This window comes from Rhodamnia argentea, chromosome 6, assembly GCF_020921035.1.
Source record: "Rhodamnia argentea isolate NSW1041297 chromosome 6, ASM2092103v1, whole genome shotgun sequence".
Lineage (NCBI taxonomy): Eukaryota > Viridiplantae > Streptophyta > Magnoliopsida > Myrtales > Myrtaceae > Rhodamnia > Rhodamnia argentea.
The window spans coordinates 4,716,509-4,730,392 of record NC_063155.1 but is presented as its reverse complement, the minus strand read 5'-3'; the positions used below and the strand labels follow the sequence as shown (position 1 = coordinate 4,730,392).

The 13,884-nt window shown below is 39.4% G+C and overlaps 1 protein-coding gene across 9 annotated transcripts in view; it reads right to left on the bottom strand.

Annotated features, from left to right (window-relative positions):
- The window catches only part of LOC115733080 (putative disease resistance RPP13-like protein 1), a 491,263-nt gene that overhangs the window by 210,173 nt on the left and 267,206 nt on the right, over positions 1 to 13,884 (bottom strand). The gene's annotated exons all lie outside the window — the stretch shown is intronic.

The window sequence follows — 13,884 nt, the reverse complement described above, 5'->3', positions numbered from 1 at the left end:
AGAACCCGTGACAGGATAGGTTCCAGGTTTCAATATATGACGGGTAGGTTCCAGGTTCCAAAAAATGAGGAACCTATTCCGGTGGGTAGGTTCCAAGTTCTAGATGGAACCCGTAGGGAACTTGGAACCGCTCACCCCTACGCCTAGGCGGACAGTTGATGTGGTTCGGAGTGATGAGCAGAGAACCGACTAACATGGCTATCGTGTGTTATCATGGCTGCTACATAGGCTACGTGGTGGGGGGCGCTATTGTTGTGGCAGGTGGCCGCCGTCTTGTAGGTGGCTGTCATCACGACAAGAGGCTGCTGTCGCGCGAGAGTCTGTCATAGGACATGAGGCTTTTTGTGGCCGCTGTGCAGACAACATGACAACAAAATATGTTGATGTGGCTATCATAAGAGACGACAATGTTGATGATCAACATTACTCCCCGAGGTTTTAATTATGTTATAGTCGCTAACTTATTACTGTTACATTTTTTGCTGGCTTGTGCAATACACATGAATTTTCAGGAGTAAATATGTATGTTCATCTCTTTCTTTTTTTTTTATAGAAATCTCTCCTTTGTCCATGATTTCGAGAAAAAAAATTGACTAAAATTTGATCATTAGGAAATAATAATAATAATAATAATAATAATAATAATAATAATAATAATATCCCGATAAGATAAAAAAATTTGATGAAAATATTAAAAGGATAATAAGATATTCTTAAGAAAAAGAAACATAATTAAGGAAAAAGGCCGGAATAACAAAAAGTGGAGGAAACCAATTATGTACTTTTAATTATTATTTAATACAGAAGATGACCGATCCATAAGTACTAAAAAATACTTTATATTTCATTTAGTCGTTTCCTTTCATGAGTTGAAGACATAATTTCCTTTTATATCTCTTTTAAAAGATCTTGTTAATCAATATCTTTACATTTTTTAGCCTTTAAATGTGCATAATAAATAATAAATTTTTTTATTTCACCTTCTTGTTATTCAGATATTTTTTTTTCTTTTCTTATTTGTGCTTTTCCCATCTCATCTTTTGATTAGATTTCTCTTTTACCCTTGAAAAAATAAAGAATATGGAGAAAAATAAACTAAATAAAATAACAATATCGGATCAATAAATATCAATAAAAATGATTAAATGTGGTGAAAATATTAATACAATTAATAAGATATTTTAAGAACAAGAAATACAATGTTGTAAAAAGGAAAGAGACCTCAATAACGAAAGCGAAAAATAAGAAATTGGATATTCGTGATGTATAATCGTTAATCAATGCAAAAGATGATAGATCAATAAATATGGTTTAAATCATTTTAGATCTTAGTGAATTAGTTCATGTTATGATTCGAAGGCGTGATTTCCTTTTATAACTCTTTTCAAAATATTTTTGTTAATTGAAAATTTTTTCATCAATTGAGCATATGAATATACATAATGGGTAGCCAATTTTGTCATTTCATCTTAGGCTATCGAGTCCTTGTCCCTTTTTTTTTCTTGAATTTATAATTAAGTTCCATTAAAGTGGATACATTTATATTAATAGAAAATTGTTCACTATTAGTACTTATGCTTTCTGTAATTAGTATTTTACTCTCCCAATTTCTAATTTTTTGCATTTATTTTATAGCAATTGTGGGTGAAAAATATATTTTCATAAAAAAAAATGAGATTTTTTTTGCCAAAAAAACTGAAATTTCTGGGAAAATAACGTAGACTAATGGATATAACAAAATGAAAGTTCTGGGAGATACTGTGTAACAAGTGAAAGTTTAGGGATAAATGTGTACCATCCCCGATGTTCAGGGGGATTTGGTTTAATTTCCCCTTAAGAACATGACAAAGTGCAAAATTTAGCTAGATGGAATAATTAATATGTAATAATTCGCTACTCCATAGGTACGCACTTCGAAAACATCAGGCTCTACCTCAAAAAGATTTAAAAAAAAAAAAGTTAAACCTTGTGACTCCTTTGAACTAAGCAGTGGATAGACATTATCCACCTATTGCCATTAAACTAAGCACTAACATTTGCTAGATGGAATAATAAGGAATATTATGGCACTTGCATCGTTTTGCACTATCAAAACACCAGGCTCTACCAAAAAGTTTATTAAACACAAAAAATAGAATAAAACCTATTGGGTTAATTATTATTTTTTGGGTTAGAAAACCTATTGGCTTAATTAGGCATCAGATACGTACACGGATGTTTCTGTTAGACGAGGGAAACGCCATTCTGGCACTTCCATTATCCTGTTTATTCCATGATGGCTCGCGATATTCTCACTTCACTGGGTTAACCATGATATTCCTCCGAAAGTGGTTTTGTGATCAACTAGTATCTTTTTTGTGCTCATCCTCTCCGATCTAGAGCTAGAATTAGATTTATGTGTTCTTCTATCCCGATCTAGAGATAGATTTTGGATTTACAAGGTGTTTTTCGTATTCTTTCAACCTATTGGTGTTGTTGTGGTCTCAATTCGGTAACGGTGCTAGGAATGCCGAACACACCGCCTTTGGCAAAATCGTAGTTCTTGGATAAGAACTTCTCGGCGTGTGCTCATCATTGATGCTGATGCGAGATTCGGTGATCGACCGCCACATGAGCTTTGATGTTATGACAAATCCATCTTTGTAGAATAGACCAATTGTTGACGCCTAAATTTTGATTAATCTATTTTTTGCATAAAAATTATAAAAAATCATCTCACATATTTATTTTTAGCGTACATTGCATTGGCATATAATCGGGCAAGCAGAACACTTAATTTAGCATGCGTCTAGACTAGGCACGGGATGGAAAAATACACCGAGAAGATTTGAAACTTCAAGGACTGTATTGCAAATACTTAAAATTTCAGGGACCGTATTGCAAATACTTGGAACTTCAGGGACTGTATTGCAAATACCAAAAGAAGATGAAGAAGGGAAGATGATGAAGGGAAGATAATGAAAAGAAGATGAAGAAGGGAAGATGATGAAGGGAAGATGAAAATGGAAGGTGAAGAAATGAAGATGAAGAAGGGAAGATGAAAATGGAAGGTGAAGAAATGAAGATGAAGAAGAGAAGATGAAGATGGAAGGTGAAGAAATGAAGGTGAAGAATGAAGGATGAAGAACTTTGCCTATAAAAGAGAGAGCTCTTGAGAAGAGTTTTAGAGGGGGAAGTGGAAGAGAATTGAGAGAGAGAGTAGAAGAGAATTGAGAGAGTTTTTTAGGGAGGTGGAAGAGAATTGAGAGAGTTTTTGAAAGGAATTTTTAGAGAGGAAAAAGAGAGTTCTTGAGAAAAATCAGAAGAGAAAATTCGAGAGTGAAGAAAAGAGTTTTAGTCGAGCATCATCTTCGACGAGTCCCGACACATATTTCGCCCCTTGCAACCCAACAACGCCATTGCTTGCCATTTTCGACGACAGCCGCGTTCTTCCGGTTCCGAGATCTTGAAGGGAACTATAACGTGTATGTGAGTAAGATTTTGTGTAATAGAAGGTAATCCTTTCCATCTCGATTTACAAAAATGTAATCGTTTGGTTTGAACATTTGTTTGTTTATTTTAGACATGCCACGTGTTCCAAATTTTAGCATTATTACATGTTAATTTATTTTTATAAATACTCGTGATTGGCTGCGTTTTCTTTCTTTCTGAATCACCCATGGTGTATATCGTACAAAGTTCAATGTTTTACATCCCCATAAAAAAGAAGAAAAAACCAAAAAATTGCATCTTTGAATTTCAAGCAAAATCCATCAAAATAGCCAAATCAAATATTTTTCATGAAAATGGTACCGAAAGGGCGTTAGAGAAATCCGACGTAACCAAATCCCCCGAATTCAAAATCTCCGGTTCGCGGAAATAAGATAGTTTTCTCCCGCTATTTTATTTAGGTTTCTAATCAACCTACCAAAAATGATTAGTGGCGGCTCCAAAAAATGAAAAATCTTTTGCAAGATAATCACATGAACCATAAGTTGCGATTTGGTATGGACTTGGAAGAGTCCGAGTTAGGTTAGTTAATTAATTAACCTGATAATCCATTAGCCCGAAATTTAACTTGTTTATTTTTTTTAGGTCGCGACAGCTTGGCGACTCACTTGGGGACTCAAAGAGGACTTAGGCCAGATAATTTCATGAAAAAGAAATCACTTGATTTGGTAAACTTTGGTTGAATTCTCATTCTTAGGTGTTAAATGTTTTTGCAGATTGGGAGTTATAAGGGGAGGAGTGATCGGCTAACCCTTTGTTTTGCAGGCTTGGTGAATTGGAATTGTGATTTAACTTTTGAATCATGGAAGCGGTGTTTGCCTTTAATTGTTGTGCATGATTTATCGTATTTGCACTACACCGCACACAACCCGTGACCGGACTCCGGGTCACACTAATAGTTTTAAGATGGTATTTAGATGGTGCTTTAACCTTGGCGGTAAGGTTTCGCTAAAGGTTATCCCATCTGGATCCCGAAAATTTTTCCAAAAAATGGCTCAAGGGTCGTTCTCATGCACGTGAGGCTACGACGCATGATAATTGCCCTTGTCGACCGAACCAAGCCGAAGTGATTGGACCCGACTAGTCATGACTATTGTACGCGAGGTTGCGACTAGTCATGATGACTGTGCGCGAGGCTGCGACATGTCGTTTCGTTCATCATTTCACTTTGCAAAAGCTTTTTGGATAGATAGAATAAGATTTAAACTCACAATTCATGCGCATGTCTTTGTGATTGGCATTTTCTTCGTATGAGAGGTAATTTCTTGTCTTTTGTACCCTGTTATCTCATTTTTATTTTGGGCCGGTCCATGGTTTAGGTTGATTGTTTAGAAGTTTCATTGTCTTATTTCCAATTTCGCACTTTGCTTCCGTAGCTTTTACAATTTCATCAGTTGTCCTCAATTCTGATTTGGCTTATTCCTGTTGTACGATTTTTACTAAATTCTACGATCGAGCTTTGAGTAAGTGCCAAACATGAAAGTTGTAGACCTATGTTTCAACTAATATCTTACAAAATTTCAGAATTAAATTCATAATTTAAGATGGCCCTTCGTTTTTTCAACAACATGCGGTTATAACAGTTTTCTGAACATGATTTTTTTGGAAAGACACATTAAACTGATTTGATCCGCGCATTTCTAGTCCGATTGGCCAACATAAAAGTTGTTCATCATCTTCTCAACTACAAGCTCGTAAAATTTGGACATGTTTTGATCAACGTACGAATTAATACGAATTTTTTCGTAAAAGCGGACAAACTGAAAATTACATGTTTCAATCCTTTGGTCATGATCACTTTGTTCATTTGAGTCTAGAGGGATGCCATGGGCCGGCTCGCTATTCTTGCTCCCTGTACTAATTTTGGGTTTGTTACTTGTGTACAGGTAATTTATCACGGATCCTCCACATATTACTCGATCGATCGCAAAGAGGATGACCGACATTAACGCCACTATCGGTGCTGCCCCGGACGAGAAACTTAACTCATTGACCGAGTGCTTTGAAGGGATGATGTCCCGAAAGATGGAGGAAATGATGGCCGCCTTCACCACCAAACTGCAATCATCCACCTCCAGCCCGCCGCTAATCATTCCTGCTCAAATTCCTCCCGCGGATAACTCCGGTAAAGCCCCGGAAACTGCTCCCTATCAGACAATGCCGCTAGAAGATGTGATCATCACAGGCATGAACTCGAGCACGCCACCCGTAGTCCCAATCCCTCAAGCCAGCCCCGTGACCCCCGGATTGAATGGTGATGCGGCCAAGCTGTTGGCCCAAATGGAACAGAGGATCCGAGAGGTTGAGGGGACTCACAACATACCCCAGTCGACTGTGTCTGTCTTTTCAAAGGTCATTGTGCCGAAAAAGTTCAAGATGCCCAACTTCGAGAAGTATGATGGGACTTCCAACCCGGTTCAGCACGTCCGGATGTACCAGGCAAGAATGAATAAGCATGCGACCGGACCATAGTTGATCGGAAGATCAATACCGGGAAAACCTACTGAGCAAAAGGTACCCGGCCACTTCCCAATCAAGAATACAGGCCATACCAACCTTCCGCTGGTGGTTCTAGCAAGAGACCAGTTGATCATCCCTACAAGTTCCCGAGCAACGGCGGAAGCTCAAGCTCAAGGAGTCGACTCGCTCACGGCGAAAACAAAGTGGGAAATCCGTCGCCGGTGTTAGCAAGTAACACCGCCCAATTCGAGTATCAATTGCTCGAAAAATCGAAGATTACTTTGATGATGAGCTCACCACCTTGATAAGCCGGTTCGGAGTGAAGGACCTCCCGAGTTGTGATCCGAAGCAAGTGATTATGGATCCTCAAACAACAATCGTTGGTGTATGATCCAAGACAAAATCGATCGATCATTGGAATGGCCAAGAAAAGAGGTGGAACCAATCTCGCATGAATACTCATTTAATTCCATGTATAGTTCCCTGCGTGGGACATTTTTGACTTTCTCGGCTGTCTAGAATTTGTCTAGAGTTAAAGGGCGAATTTTCTCCTATCTTATCAAATGCGTAAGTTCCTTGTTAAGCTAGGCACGTAGCAAATCAATTTGTGGACGACGCCCCTGAACGCCCGTAAAGAGAGATTCCGAATAGCCTTACTTGGGAGAATACGAGTAAAAGACCAAGCGGGCTCAAAGATGGGTAACTCCGTATCGTCCCAATTGGCTCTCGATCATTTCAAACTCTGATTTAAGCTTATTTCATTCTCGACAGGGGATTGCCAACTGTTTTGAGAACAATATAGCAAAAAGCGAACCAACCGTGGACGCCAACATCACCACGGCCTAGTGGTTGGGGGAATGACAGTGGTCCGAGGCGTCCCAGGTTCGATCCCGGGATTTGGCATCAATGTACAAAGACTAATAAAAAAACTTTTTTGCTTGGCGATCTAGTATCGGTTGAAGTTTGGCCCAGATGGTTACAAAACTTGAAGAGATAACATCCCGGACATACAACCCGATCTAGATGAGCCGATCTTTTCAATTCAAAGTTCGCAAGAAATGCATACAAGGGTAAAGCGGTATCGTTTCAACTCATTTAGAACATGAGGACATACATTGATGCTTTCCCTTTTGATTTTTACGGGGTCACTTTGCCTTTTCGGATAGGAAAGTATCCATTCTCCCTAAAAAATTAATGAAATGAGAAATTCCTGGAGCCTTTGACAATCTCATGTCTTGAACCGGATAATGAAGTTTTGCAACTCATTTGCATGAGCAGAGGGCAACTCCCGATCCACGCCCCTAAGAAGTTTCTTATGTGCTTGCGAATTCTGTCCACCAAGATAAAAAGTTGCTGCATTTTAGATGCTCAAAAACACTCATACATTGCATAGTTTGCGCATGATTAGTTTCTCATGTTTAATTTACCAACTCGAATAAGGAACATGAACTACATAAGATACATCGAATGTGTGGAATGGGGCGAGGCGGGATGATGAAAGGCAATCCTTTCCCAAACACGTCCCATTTTTTCGGGAGAGTTGAACGATGGCTAAATTCCGCATTTCTCGAGGTTATCCGTTGATTGACCCATTTGAGCGGAGGTTTCACTTCTACAACCCTGTCAAGAACCACCCCACATTGGGGCAAAACAGAGGTGATTCCATTAGTATCACGAGGCAAAATGGTTAGAAATTTTCTTGTTTGGACTAACATTAATCTTCGGATGATTCTTTGCATTTATACTCGAATTTTGATTCAAGTGCCTTAGGATGATGAAGAGCATTCATTTCTCTATCCTACACACTATGTCTTTTGCATAGCCCACTTGAGCCTGCAAATTCATTTCTTGAACCCTTGTTGGTGATCATTTGCTCATTCCAAAGACGAAAATAGCATTTTCCCAAGGATTAGAATTGGAGATGGTCGGGTCAACGAGAGAATTCCCGAATGGACTCATTTCTTGTATGCTAGATTTTTTATGTTTACATAATTTTTCTTTGTAAATGTTTATGTTTGTTGTAATTCCTGGTTCAAAATCATGGGATTGTAAAAAAAAGGAGAGGCAAACTCAGCTTAAAGGAGAAGGGCCCGCTCTCGAAAAAAAAAAAAAAAACAACAAAAAAAAAAGTAAAATAAAGAGATGTCGAAGAGCTCTCAAAGAAAAAGGAAAAGAAATCTCTTCTCGAAAAAAAAAAGGAGAAAAAAAGAAAAATGAGAGTCGGGAGTAAGAAAAGCAAAGGCCGATCTCATACGAAAATTTCAAGCATAGGAAAAGCAAAGTGCCTACCAAAAGTAAGGCCAATGCACATTCATTTGTAAAGTACTTCTGAATTTTGAATGTACGTTTTTGCCTGTTAAGTTGTAAATTCCATGTACATGTTTGCATTGTGTCTCTTGCAAATCCTTGACAGACACTTGTTATGAAGAAGACTCCCCAAGAAATCGGTTTGCAAAGTGCAATTTTCAGTAGAAATCTACCATCCCTCATTCAATGATGGTATTCTTTACGAAGACATTTCCGGAAGACCAAGATCGGTGACTAGTCAACGATGATCACCAACGTCAAGCCCCTTCTCATTTAATTTCTGAGCCAAAACGAGCCTTTTCGTTCCTCGGTCCCCAATCCTAGCCTACGTTATAACCCTCCAAAGTCTCTTCCGATTAGGGCACTTGAGTTAACGTAGAGTTAAATGATTTTAAGCATCACTCGAAGAAGTTCGAGCAAGATTATTTCTCTCTCATTTTTGCAGGATTCTTGACTTGTAAATCCGGAGCAAATGATGAAGAAATTCATTTCAGCAGCCTTGACTCAACCGGAGTCCCCTTTGTAAACCTTTGACCTAGCTCTCATTACGGTCCTAATCAAGACCTCCGGATCGACTCGGTCGTATCAATTGCGAGATTACTTGGATCCTTATCGAATGCGATGATGGAAAGATTGAGTGATTTCTCTTGGATCCCGCAGACAGGATAAATAGCTTTTCTCGAGAGTGAGAGAAAGCCCTTTCGGACCGAAGTCCCCCATTCAGCTCACATTCGAGGTATTCGTAATGTGAGAACCTCCCTGGACAAAATTGGTAATGCAAACTTGACAGAATGGTTATGCATGAACCATAGTATGAGTGATTGCATTATACTCATTGTTGAATATGTTTGTGTGTGTTACCTCCGACATTCTATGATAGGTAATACATTCCCGATGTTCGAGTTCCCTCCCAAGGTCTCGAAATTCATCCAAGGATTATTGAATGAGCAAGTTTTGCTGGCAAATGCCTACCAGGTACGATACAGCAATCTGCTTCGTTCCTTGATTAATCGTTTGGAGAACCCAGGTAAGTTTTCTGAACCCCTTTTCAAATTAACAACTCTTCTCATGATAGTTGTTATGATTCAATTCAGGCAATATGCCCCTTTTGTACTTATCGATTCCATTCGATGGTGCTCCTATCAAATATTGTTCAATTCGGGCAATATGCCTCTTCCGTCAAGTCGTGTAGACATATGCACCGGCGATCTTGACATCTTATCAAATCATAACGACGTAGCTCTTATGGTTTCAATCTCGGGACGTGAAGACATATGCACCGGCGATCTTGACATCTTATCAAATCATAACGACGTAGCTCTTATGGTTTCAATCTCGGGACGTGAAGACATATGCACTGGCGATCTTGACATCTCTTCAAATCATAACGACGTAGCTCTTATGATTTCGCATATCGAATCACGAAGACGTATGCACCGGTGATCTTGACCTTTAGTCGGCTCATAATGACATAGCTCTTATGATTTTCGGCTCCTTTATCAAATCATGAAGACATAAGCACCCATATTTTTGATCCAAACCAAATCATAACGACGTAGCTCTTATGATTTTGGTTCCCCTTTATCGAATCGTGAAGACATATGCACTGGCGATTTCGACATTTAATCAACTCACAACGACGTAGCTCTTGTGAACTTGATCCTACTTCTTTCGACTCACAACGACGTAGCTCTTGTGATCTCAAACGACACACATATCTTGCGCTGTCTTGCATTAGGGAGAAGTCTCCCGGTAACGGGATAGGCCAAATACCTTAAAATCCTTGCATCCGCAAAAAGAAGCTTGGAAATTAAGAGAACCATTAGCTTACGAGAAATTTGGTAAAACAGGTATTCTTGTATGCGATCCATGTGCGTGTTTCTCTAACATGAAAAAGGGAAATTATGACACGTGTTATTTACAGGTCTTGCATATCATGCATCACTTCATTACATAAAAAATGGGATTAAAACTCCCGCCAAAAAGTTCATCCATAATTTGCACCTGTCAAAATTTAGGATTCAATTTTGTCTTTGAGCGGAACCTCTACGAGCCTCCACTCAAAGAGGGGCAGCTGTTGACGCCTAAATTTTGATTAATCTATTTTTTGCATAAAAATTATAAAAAATCATCTCACATATTTATTTTTAGCGTACATTGCATTGGCATATAATCGGGCAAGCGAGAACACTTAATTTAGCATGCGTCTAGACTAGGCACGGGATGGAAAAATACACCGAGAAGATTTGAAACTTCAAGGACTGTATTGCAAATACTTAAAATTTCAGGGGACTGTATTGCAAATACTTGGAACTTCGGGGACTGTATTGCAAATACCAAAAGAAGATGAAGAAGGGAAGATGATGAAGGGAAGATAATGAAAAGAAGATGAAGAAGGGAAGATGATGAAGGGAAGATGATGAAGGGAAGATGAAAATGGAAGGTGAAGAAATGAAGATGATGAAGGGAAGATGAAAATGGAAGGTGAAGAAATGAAGATGAAGAAGAGAAGATGAAGATGGAAGGTGAAGAAATGAAGGTGAAGAATGAAGGATGAAGAACTTTGCCTATAAAAGAGAGAGCTCTTGAGAAGAGTTTTAGAGGGGGGAAGTGGAAGAGAATTGAGAGAGAGAGTAGAAGAGAATTGAGAGAGTTTTTTAGGGAGGTGGAAGAGAATTGAGAGAGTTTTTGAAAGGAATTTTTAGAGAGGAAAAAGAGAGTTCTTGAGAAAAATCAGAAGAGAAAATTCGAGAGTGAAGAAAAGAGTTTTAGTCGAGCATCATCTTCGACGAGTCCCGACACATATTTCGCCCCTTGCAACCCAACAACGCCATTGCTTGCCATTTTCGACGACAGCCGCGTTCTTCCAGGTTCCGAGATCTTGAAGGGAACTATAACGTGTATGTGAGTAAGATTTTGTGTAATAGAAGGTAATCCTTTCCATCTCGATTTACAAAAATGTAATCGTTTGGTTTGAACATTTGTTTGTTTATTTTAGACATGCCACGTGTTCCAAATTTTAGCATTATTACATGTTAATTTATTTTTATAAATACTCGTGACTGGCTGCGTTTTCTTTCTTTCCGAATCACCCATGGTGTATATCGTACAAAGTTCAATGTTTTACATCCCCATAAAAAAGAAGAAAAAACCAAAAAAATTGCATCTTTGAATTTCAAGCAAAATCCATCAAAATAGCCAAATCAAATATTTTTCATGAAAATGGTACCGAAAGGGCGTTAGAGAAATCGACGTAACCAAATCCCCCGAATTCAAAATCTCCGGTTCGCGGAAATAAGATAGTTTTCTCCCGCTATTTTATTTAGGTTTCTAATCAACCTACCAAAAATGATTAGTGGCGGCTCCAAAAAATGAAAAATCTTTTGCAAGATAATCACATGAACCATAAGTTGCGATTTGGTATGGACTTGGGAGAGTCCGAGTTAGGTTAGTTAATTAATTAACCTGATAATCCATTAGCCCGAAATTTAACTTGTTTATTTTTTTTAGGTCGCGACAGCTTGGCGACTCACTGGGGGACTCAAAGAGGACTTAGGCCGGATAATTTCATGAAAAAGAAATCACTTGATTTGGTAAACTTTGGTTGAATTCTCATTCTTAGGTGTTAAATGTTTTTGCAGATTGGGAGTTATAAGGGGAGGAGTGATCGGCTAACCCTTTGTTTTGCGAGGCTTGGTGAATTGGAATTGTGATTTAACTTTTGAATCATGGAAGCGGTGTTTGCCTTTAATTGTTGTGCATGATTTATCGTATTTGCACTACACCGCACACAACCCGTGACCGGACCTGGGTCACACTAATAGTTTTAAGATGGTATTTAGATGGTGCTTTAACCTTGGCGGTAAGGTTTCGCTAAAGGTTATCCCATCCGGATCCCGAAAATTTTTCCAAAAAATGGCTCAAGGGTCGTTCTCATGCACGTGAGGCTACGACGCATGATAATTGCCCTTGTCGACCGAACCAAGCCGAAGTGATTGGACCCGACTAGTCATGACTATTGTACGCGAGGTTGCGACTAGTCATGATGACTGTGCGCGAGGCTGCGACATGTCGTTTCGTTCATCATTTCACTTTGCAAAAGCTTTTTGGATAGATAGAATAAGATTTAAACTCACAATTCATGCGCATGTCTTTGTGATTGGCATTTTCTTCGTATGAGAGGTAATTTCTTGTCTTTTGTACCCTGTTATCTCATTTTTATTTTGGGCCGGTCCATGGTTTAGGTTGATTGTTTAGAAGTTTCATTGTCTTATTTCCAATTTCGCACTTTGCTTCCGTAGCTTTTACAATTTCATCAGTTGTCCTCAATTCTGATTTGGCTTATTCCTGTTGTACGATTTTTACTAAATTCTACGATCGAGCTTTGAGTAAGTGCCAAACATGAAAGTTGTAGACCTATGTTTCAACTAATATCTTACAAAATTTCAGAATTAAATTCATAATTTAAGATGGCCCTTCGTTTTTTCAACAACATGCGGTTATAACAGTTTTCTGAACATGATTTTTTTGGAAAGACACATTAAACTGATTTGATCCGCGCATTTCTAGTCCGATTGGCCAACATAAAAGTTGTTCATCATCTTCTCAACTACAAGCTCGTAAAATTTGGACATGTTTTGATCAACGTACGAATTAATACGAATTTTTTCGTAAAAGCGGACAAACTGAAAATTACATGTTTCAATCCTTTGGTCATGATCACTTTGTTCATTTGAGTCTAGAGGGATGCCATGGGCCGGCTCGCTATTCTTGCTCCCCGTACTAATTTTGGGTTTGTTACTGTGTACAGGTAATTTATCACGGATCCTCCACATATTACTCGATCGATCGCAAAGAGGATGACCGACATTAACGCCACTATCGGTGCTGCCCCGGACGAGAAACTTAACTCATTGACCGAGTGCTTTGAAGGGATGATGTCCCGAAAGATGGAGGAAATGATGGCCGCCTTCACCACCAAACTGCAATCATCCACCTCCAGCCCGCCGCTAATCATTCCTGCTCAAATTCCTCCCGCGGATAACTCCGGTAAAGCCCCGGAAACCGCTCCCTATCAGACAATGCCGCTAGAAGATGTGATCATCACAGGCATGAACTCGAGCACGCCACCCGTAGTCCCAATCCCTCAAGCCAGCCCCGTGACCCCCGGATTGAATGGTGATGCGGCCAAGCTGTTGGCCCAAATGGAACAGAGGATCCGAGAGGTTGAGGGGACTCACAACATACCCCAGGTCGACCTGTCTGTCTTTTCAAAGGTCATTGTGCCAAAAAAGTTCAAGATGCCCAACTTCGAGAAGTATGATGGGACTTCCAACCCGGTTCAGCACGTCCGGATGTACCAGGCAAGAATGAATAAGCATGCGACCGGACCATAGTTGACTGGAAGATCAATACCGGGAAAACCTACCGAGCAAAAGGTACCCGGCCACTTCCCAATCAAGAATACAGGCCATACCAACCTTCCGCTGGTGGTTCTAGCAGTAGACCGGTTGATCATCCCTACAAGTTCCCGAGCAACGGCGGAAGCTCAAGCTCAAGGAGTCGGATCGCTCACGGCGAAAACAAAGTGGGAAATCTGTCGCCGGTGTTAGCAAGTAACACTGCCCA